Source organism: Perissodus microlepis, chromosome 3, assembly GCF_051167445.1.
Source record: "Perissodus microlepis isolate ML-2025 ecotype Zambia chromosome 3, ASM5116744v1, whole genome shotgun sequence".
Taxonomy (NCBI): Eukaryota; Metazoa; Chordata; class Actinopteri; order Cichliformes; family Cichlidae; genus Perissodus; species Perissodus microlepis.
Window position 1 is genome coordinate 14,707,346 of NC_140463.1, and position 9,877 is coordinate 14,717,222.

Sequence of the window (9,877 nt, forward strand, 5' to 3'; positions counted from 1 at the left end):
TACCACTTTAGCTAAGGAAATGTAATGAAATCATTTGTATTTGCTGCTTGAATAAACCAAAGTCACCAAAGTAAAAAAAAACATTTATGTAAAGGAGGATATTTAAAAATCTATTAGGCATCACCTACCTTGTTGGCAGTGTCTGCAAACTCAGTGAATACTGTTCACAACAACTGTCCACTCTTTCTTCATGGATTCAGCTCATTTCCATATAAAAAGCTATTCTTCATTCTTTCAATTCATTACATTTGGCAGGATTCAAATGTCCAGTACAGAAAAAAACAAACAAACAAGCAGGTGTTCACTAAGGTAAAGCAGCATTATTGTATTAAGAATGTACATAGGTCTTAGAGAAATGACATTTCATTTATGTGATGTATAATGTTGTTATGCAAACCAGTTGTTACCCAGTTGCCACTATTATTTGCTGGATTAGTAAAATATTGAACCGACTTTGGGAGTGAATTATAAAAATAGAAGTACTGAATTACAGAAAAACCATAATGCAACTATATGTTTTGTAATGAATCAGAGAAATGGTGCCAATAGTTTCTGACACATTTCTGTCATGATCATATGATTTAGCATTGGGGTGGTTGTTAGATTTATATTGTTGATTGTCATTTATGCTTAGAAATATCTACTCATATATGCTTAGAGTTGTATAATCAATGTCATGTTGGTAGAGGGTTGATCCTTAATAGTCTGCAAAGACTTTGTGTGCATTGTGTGCATCTCTTATTGTTTTATGGTGGGATAAACATATCTGTTTTAGTCTAAGTGCCTTTTGTTTAGATGAACTGCTGGACTTCCAGACCAGCAGGTTTAGGGAAGTCTTTATAGGGTCACACACTGACACCCCCCCCCCCCACACACACACACACACACACACACATACTTACACAACGCACAGGCAAGGTACTCTTTGTGTGTATGTAGACGTCATATGTTAATGAACCTATGTATATTCATGTAACCTCAATAAAAGAGCAGTGTTATGGGGGAGCGGACGAGAGTGACTGGGGTCAAGCGAAGGAACGGCGCTTGTCATGGTTCTCTCCCTCATGCATGAGTAACACAAAGAACTTTGCCTACTTGTGTCTTGCTTTTGCTGTGCAATTAAATTGTCTTGAACGTTCCAGCGAATAGGTTCAAACTACAAACCTATCAGTGGTGATATCCAAAAACACCGTAGTAGTCAACCTTGAGGCACCATTTACCATTTTTTTCTTCTTTTTGAATTGAATTGATTATTCCACATTTTCTTTGCTCACCTCTTCTTTTCAATAAATTCCTGTACCTTCTTCATTCAACAGCAAATCTCGCTCTTTTTTCCTGTGTTCAGAGGATAGTGCTTCCTTATCATGCAGAGTCTATCTTAAGCTCTACCTGAACTCTGTGCAACATTCAACTCCTAAGTACACACATAGCTTTTTCTTCTTTTTTTATGCACGTTGGATAAACAGTGTGGGTTGCTACAGTATGTGTTTGATTTTATTTACAGAAAACAAAGAATTATTGTGCTACTTTCGGTGAGGGATGTTCTGCTACTTTATTTTTTATTGTGATTATTGGACATTTTGTCCAATGGTAAGTTGTTCACTTTACATGGACATTTGAATGCAGTATTCAAATCTAATTGCCATTGAGTCAAAACATCATTTGTTTGCTTTGTTTTTGTCCTTAGTGCTGTCTTTCTAAGGAGCAATTTAAATAGTGAGGACTGTACTATGAAGACATCTTGTTTGGGAGTCATCACCTTAAAGGGCTTGAGTTATAATATTAATCAAATTAAAAATAATTAAAAACTAACCTGTCGATGTACAGTCAAAGACATTAAGTTCTAGATGGAAAAAAAAACTACTCTACTGTATTTGCAAATGAAGGTTTTCAACATTTTCAAGCAATTTGCCTACTCTGTTCCACATAATCCTCCTCTTGGTTAGTTGTCTGTGATGCCACTGTCAAAAGACCTGTCATCCACTGCTCAAACGATTAAAGAAACACTTTTTAATCAGTATAGCATTCAGTCAGGTAAACTTCTGGATTATTGATCTGGTCACTTAAGATTAGTTAACATTATGTTTTGGACCATCTGATGCCACCAGGTGGGGAGGGGGGGGGCTTACCTTGCCGCACCATTTTTTGAATTAGCTCTCTGTATGTTTATCATTTTTACTCATTTCTTCTTAATACATCACCCTGTCAGTATCAGTAATAGATATCCAGTTCTACTGCCTTGTGCAAATGCAGGAGAGGGAACACCAAACAGCTGGGCAGATTGAACTACCCTCCACTCACTTCCACTGCCCACCTTTGTCGCTCAGCTTGACATCGCTTTGGAAACCAGAAGCTCCACAAAGCACAACCACACATACTGTAGTTGTGACGGTGTAGAAAACTTTGCACCACCTCCTTCTCCTGGACAATTCCAAGGAACTGGACTACTGGGAACCAGTTCTCAATTCCCAACTCTAACTACTACTAACAGCTACTACTACTACTACTACTATTTATTCTACTACATGTACTTCTACTACTACTAATGGAAATGCAGGAGAGGAAAACACGTTAGAAACATTTTGCCATGAGCATCAACAACTTCGAAAGGCCTGTCCGTGCCCACCGCCCTACACACTGCACTCTATGCCGCTGAAGGAGGATCGGAAACTAGCGTGGCTTGCAGCTTTAAGACTCAAACACCCTCCAAAGAGAGTTTATGTTTGCTCCTTTCATTTTATCGGTAAAAAGCCAACAGAGCTACACCTAGACCCGGAGCTTTATCTGGCCTATGACCGACCCCCACCAAAGAAAAGAAGAAAGCTCACTCGGACCACTTTGAGTGTGACAGCTTCCAGCAAGACGAACAAAAACACGCAATCTGTACTCGGTAAGTGAAAGTGTAAATGTGGTTTGCCACCGTTTCATGTTTTAATCATGCAAGTCTTTTAAAGAAAGTTTAAGCCTGTGGTTAGTAATTAAATGGTAAATGGTAAATGGCCTGTATTTATATAGCGCTTTACTAGTCCCTAAGGACCCCAAAGCGCTTTACATGTCCAGTCATCCACCCATTCACACACACATTCACACACTGGTGATGGCAAGCTACATTGTAGCCACAGCCACCCTGGGGCGCACTGACAGAGGCAAGGCTGCCGGACACTGGCGCCACCAGGCCCTCTGACCACCACCAGTAGGCAACGGGTGAAGTGTCTTGCCCAAGGACACAACGACCGAGACTGTCCAAGCCGGGGCTCGAACCGGCAACCTTCCGATTACAAGGCGAACACCCAACTCTTGAGCCACGATCGCCCGCAATTAACACCAGCCGCATGCTGCCAAAACTATATATGGCTTCATTTAATTGTTCCAGAGAGATTAGCCACAAGGGCTAACAAAGTTATTAGAGGCAGTTATTTTATCATTCATTTAAAGCGACTGCAACTGTATGATAACTCAAGTAAAAACGTTAAATGCAACCTTTGCAAAAATATCAACATTTATCACAATGGACTCTACATGGACTGGTGATGAAGTCATGGCAGATAGAGGTTTTGCAACTAAAGACTTACTCTTTGAGAGAAAAGTTAGATAAGTAATACCCGCTTTCACCAAAAATCAGAATCAGAATACTTTATTAATCCCTGGGGGAAATTATTTTTTGTTACAGTGCTCCATCATAAACCAACATTAAGACAAGACAGACAATACGCTAACTAAGAATAGTACAATATATACATACATAAGTCACTCAAAAAAGACAGCTAACTGAGGAACAGGTAACATAGACACGTTGGATTGCAAATGTAAGAATCCATATTGAAAGAGCAATCAGATGCTTAAAAGTCTTCAAAATACTTTCACAAATTGTTCTTATAAGCATGGCTCCTAAGGTAGACAAGATACTGAGAATATGTGCTGCTCTAGTGAACTTAAGAGAGGATCTCATCTGTGATACCCAATAATTTTGTATGTTATGGACAAGTCTGTACTACTTCTTCTAACTATATTTTTTTTCTTGTCTTGTAAATTTGCCCTTAATGTGCCATCTTTTATTTTTTATATTACTTTATCTTGATTGTACAGCATACAGCCCACACAAAGTTAATGAGTGGCTTCACATGTAAACAGTGCTCCACATAATACTTGGCTAGATCGCAGTAGTGAGACTCCCTAACCACAGTCTTTGGCCAGTCCAGTGTTGCTGTTTCAACATTGTGATATCCAGATAAGTGATATACCTTCCACGGAATTGCAGTCACATGACTACCTGATTTCCCTTATCCCGCAATACAGGAACAGCCGACTGTCTCCACTTTCTCTTAGCATTACCCATGCTAAGTGTTTTGCTTGATTAACGCTCTGGCTCGGCTCTACAGCTGCTTTAAGAAAAATAAAGTCGCCTTGTTTGTTGAGTAGTACTTAATCAATTTTGTTGCTGTGCAGGTAATTATACGCCTCGGTGCTCTTGTAATTACGTAATTCCTCCCCATCAACGCCTTCAGAAAATACAAGGTAATTAATAATGTCGATGCAGCTAACATCGGGCCATAGATTCATGTCATCTACCCACTCCATGAGAAGTGACTGGTGAGGAACTCCAACTAAACTGTCCTCGCTGCTTTTTAAAACATCTCTACTGTGTATCCACCTTCGATGTGTTGCCATTTACACCAGGTGAAAGAAACTGCAGTGAGAGAAATCTTTATCAACAGTGAAGGTGTAACCCCACAACTGTCAACAACAGCGCAAGCGGAAGTAAAAAAATGGCTTCTGCTATGGATCAGGAGTAATGGCTCGAACTCAGAAATACTGTGGATAGTATGTTTATGCAAGTGCACCTTTGAAGTCTGTGAGAATAATTTGCAGGCCAATCTTACTGGTCATTTCTGCACAGACACCATTAAGCACACACTCAATTTAGAGAAGGCTGTTGCTGCAGTTTTGTGGTCTTCTGAAAACGAAAAAAAATTGCACTAGGAGTCGAGATTTTTCTGGCAGCGAAGAAGGGGAGGAATGTTTGCCAGGCAGTGAGGAGCTTTGCAGCTCATCTGAGTAGGAGGAGGAAGAGATAAGACTGGAGCATGACACTCAGTGGAGATCGAAGAATGGGGATATCATGTGGTGTCCCACACGTGAAGAGGATCAGCAGCCCTGTGAGTGCTTTTTATCTTTGTTTTTTTGCGGAGGATATTATGCAGCTAATCCTGCATTTTACCAACCTGCAGGGCAAGAGGTCAGTAAAAGATGGGAAGGACGTAGGTGAGGAGGAGCTGTGGGCTTACATGGGGCTGCTGATCCTGTACAGGTCTCAACATTAAGCTACAAAGAGCCTGTGGGGTGGGGTGACAGGACGTGTTGTTTTTCCTGCCACAATGTCACAAAAGAGATTCCTGCAAATTAATCTGGCCCTAAGGTTTGTCTTTCCCATCCAGGTCGCTACAGGGGGAACAAGCTGGCTCCTATAAAAGATATATGGAGCAAGTGGAGTATCCGCCTACCCAAACTTTTCAATCCAGGGAGGGATATATGTGTGGATGAACAGCCGCTCTTCATTCAAACAATATATGCCCTTCAAACCTGCAAGATATGGGCTAAAGATCTGGGCCCTATGTGATGTGCAGACCTATCCCTCGAGGCTTCAGGTATACACAGGGAAGTCTGCATCATCGAACAGGGAGGTTCAAGACATTCGGGTGGTGTTTGAGTTGACAGGCTGCAGGGCCACACAGTAACAACAGACATTTTTTTAAAGTCATTTCCTCTTGCAGAGAAATTGAGGAAGAGGAGTATGGCCCTGGTGGGCACTCTGATGTTGAACAAACCTGAGCTGCCCCCACAGCTGCTTAAGATTCAACACAGAGAGGTACTGTCCTCTCTTTGCTTTTAGTCGCAACAGCGCTGTGGTATCCTACGTGTCAAAGAAATCAAAAAATGTTCTCGTGTTGAACAATAGGCACCATGAGCCACAAGTCCAGGACTCTGGCAAGCAAAAGCCCCAGAACTTCCTGGACTACAACAAGTGCAAAGGGGCTGTGGATCATCTGGACCAGGTAAGCACAATTTTACATCAGTTAACAATTATTTGCAAATTATTTAAAGTCCCATCAGCTACCTGATAACATAAATGTGATTATGATAGTTTTGACAGTTACAGAAAGTGTGTGTGTGTGTGTGTGTGTGTGTGTGTGTGGGGGGGGGGGGGGGGGGGGGGTACAGTTTGATGGCACAGACAGAAAGAATCTCTTGTCTATGGCTGTGTAAATCTATTCATGTCATCTGATCATTTCTTTTTCACGTAGACAGCCAGTGACTGCTGTATCACATGATTGACGTAATCTGCTACAACACTTTTGTCCTCTTCACTGCTGTGGACCAAGACTGGAACAGAGCAAAGCACTACAGGTGGCGTCTGTTCATAGAGCAGGGTGGACCTCATCACCCAGACCATGGTGAAGAGAAGAAACCTGCCTACAACACCATTTGCAGCCAGCCTGGTCTTACAAGCCCAGGGCAAGGAACAGGAGCAGCAGGAGGAGGAGTCTTCCAAAAAGCGGCAGCAGTGCGCATCGTGCAAACAGTGCAGAAGGGTCGTAACCAACTGCTGCAAATGTGGTGGCCTTGTCTGCAAAATCCATCTAAAAACACTTTTTGGTTCATTTTATAAAATGTAAATTACATCTTTGTTCAGTTTGTTCTTGAGTTTGTTCAGCTCAGTTCAGTTTGTTTTTGCAATAAATTCTCATTGTTAAAAAAAAAAAAAAATAATGCATCCAAATCAATGTTGTTATCAATTATCGACCCATTCAAGCCCCTAATTACCTCTTGCCAAATATTTTATTTTGCAACTAACTTTTAGAAAATATTGCAGATTATGGGTTTGCATTACAAAACTGGAGTCTTTATGACAATAAGGGTATGAAAACAAATATATTTAAAAATAAATAAATAATAAAACTATACCTATGTTTAGGTTTGAAGTTGTTAAAAAGAAAAATTAATTCATATATGACATTGCTGTACGACCTGTAGCCTTGAGACCTTTTGGGGTCCCAATATGTAAAAAAAATAAAATAAACACCAGCAAACAAGAAGATCTGATTGATATTATCATATTTTAAAAGGTTAATTTCGAGCTCTTTACCAACAAAGAAAACAAACACAGCTCTAAAACAAACAGAAAATCAACACAACATTTCAGTCACGAAACACAACAATCGTAGTTAGCCAATCAGGCGGGTTACAGCAGATTACATAACAAGTCGTAACTTAAAGACCAGCGGTCATCTTCATTGATCTTTAGAAGAGACTTCGAGGGGCATTCACAGCTCTTACTGCTCTGAAGATCATCATATAAAACAAATCCTGAGTTTTTACTGCTTAACCCTTTAAGACCTACCATAGAACCAAGTCCCCGAGAGCTTATGTTTATATTTTTACATGCTGCAGTCCCATTTTTGGGAGCATTTCAAGTTGCTAAACATCAATACAACCATTTTAGCCCACATTTTAATAATATGTATGCCTTAAGTCATGTAGTTACTATGGAAACTACATGTTTCTCGCTCACAACTCTTGAGCGATCGTGGCTCAAGAGTTCGCGTTGTAATCGGAAGGTTGCCGGTTCGAGCCCCGGCTTGGACAGTCTTGGTCGTTGTGTCCTTGGGCAAGACACTTCAGTTGCCTACTGGTGGTGGTCAGAGGGCCCGGTTGTCATGAACTGGCTGTGTGGAGGCAGATGAGGACCCAAACGCAAAACTCACGGAGACAGGAACTGAACTCAAAATCACTGCTTTATTGCAGGCCTTTAAAACGAAACAGGGAATACTAACAGAAGACCGAGGGAACACAGAAAGACACACACTTGTGTCACCCCCCCCTCAAGGGCTGGCTCCCGACAACCCAAAACTCAAGAACCAAAAGACAAGAAAACGGAAAACCCACCCAGGGCGGGAGGCGGGGGACCAGGACGGAGGGACTGAAACCAAACGAAACACAAGGAGCAGGAGACCAAAACTGAGTCCACAAATGCACAAAACAGTTCAAAACAGGGAGGCAAATGTCCAAAGAGGTCAGAAGGTCAACCCGGAGGGGCGACAGCACAAAAGTTTACAGTTCGGCTGTTCCGGGGGCCGGCCACGTGAAAAGTGGCAGCGGCAGCAGAACCGATCCGGAGGCCGGCCGCGTGGAAGACTGCGGCGGCTGCAGAGCGGGTCCGGAGGCCAGCCGCGGGGAAGACGGCGGCGGCAGCAGAGCGGGTCTGGAGGCCGGCCGCGGGGAAGACGGCGGCGGCAGCAGAGCGTCGGGCGTACTGGTCGAGGCTTGGTGGGCACAGGACCAGACGGTGGCGTGGCAGTCACAGGCGACGGAGGAGCTGGAACAGATGCAGGGGCTGGGCCAGGCGAAGGCGGAGCTGAAGGCGATGCGGGGGCCGGACCAGGCGAAGCTGAAGGCGATGCGGGGGCCGGACCAGGCGTGGGTGCAGCTGAAGGCGATGCGGGGGCCGGACCGGGCGTGGGTGCAGCTGATGCAGAGGCCGGATCGGGCGAAAGCGACTTGGACCCTCCAGTGGAGACGAGGAGGTGCTGGAGGGGTCCTCCTGAACCCCCAGTGGAGACGAGGAGCGGCTGGAGGGGTCCTCCTGAACCCCCAGCGGAGACGAGGAGCGGCTGGAGAGGTTCGCCTGAACCCCCAGTGAGAACAGACGCAGAGCCAGCTGGTGCGGAGACCTCTGGCTGAGGGGACGCTAACTGTAGCTGCACAGGGCACGCAGTCGGCTTGGGATGCAGAGGCTGGGGCTGTGCAGGGCAAACAGTCTGTCCAAAGTCCGTCAGTACCACGCAGTCCTCAGCTGGCGGAGAAAGCCCACAAAGCTTCCAGCTGAGGTTGACAGTGTCTGAGCAGGTTGCTGAGCTATGAACTGAGCTGTTGTAGTGGTGGTTGTGATAATGGCTGTAATGATGGTGGATCAGCAGGTAGTTGAACTTGTGACTGAGCAAGTGTCTGACTCTTGGCTGCTCTCCTCCGGGGAACAGGAACGGGTGCTGGGCCAGGCCGAACACCAGCCATCCCCACCCGAGGAACAGATACGGGTGCAGGGACGAGCTGGGCTCTGGCTGCCTTTAGCCTGGGGGCCAGTGTAGGTGCAGGAGCTAGCTGGACCTCTGCCGCTCCCACCCGAGGAACTGGGACGGGTGCAGGAGCCAGCAGGGTCACAGTTGACCTCACCCGGGGAGCCGGAACAGGCGCAGGCGACGGCTGGGTGTCCATCAACCCCACCCGAGGAGCAGGTACGGGTGCCGGGATGAACGGAGCCTCTGCCAGGCCGGGGACAGAAGCAGGGACCAGCTGGACCTCAGCCACCCTCTCCCGAGGAACTGATATGGGAGCAAGGGAAAGTTGGGCCCGCACTGCCCTGGTTACAGGAACTGGAGTGGGAGAGCTGAGCTCAGGAGCAGTAACAGACACTGGGAAAACAAAGTTAGTGGAGCCAAACACAGTGTCAGCAAACAGAGACTTATGGCAGGCCACTTTTAGCAACTCTGCTGTTCTTAAGCTGTCCATGTTAGAAGTAGCAGTCTTTAAAACAGTCATTGTACAGAAGGATCCAGGCTTAGCAAAGTTAGAGTCTGTAATTCTTGGCTCAGAAGGAGCGGTTATAGAAATAGAAGCAGTCTCATAGACTGTTTCCAAATACGCTGGTTGGAGAGCAGCATAGCCCAGGAGTGAAGAAACACCATCCACAGTCTTATACTCAGCAGGTACGGGAGTAGGGGAGTTAACACAGGTAGTGTCTGAAGTAACTGGGTGCGAAACTAACTCTGACATATTCAATCTGAGCTCCCCCAGCAGTTTACACATGACGGACGGTAACTTG

The 9,877-nt window shown here is 44.7% G+C and overlaps 1 pseudogene; it reads left to right on the plus strand.

The window, feature by feature from the left end:
• Positions 1-2,646: 2,646 nt before the first annotated feature.
• On the plus strand, positions 2,647-8,739 carry LOC146390093 (uncharacterized; annotated as a pseudogene).
• Positions 8,740-9,877: the final 1,138 nt, after the last annotated feature.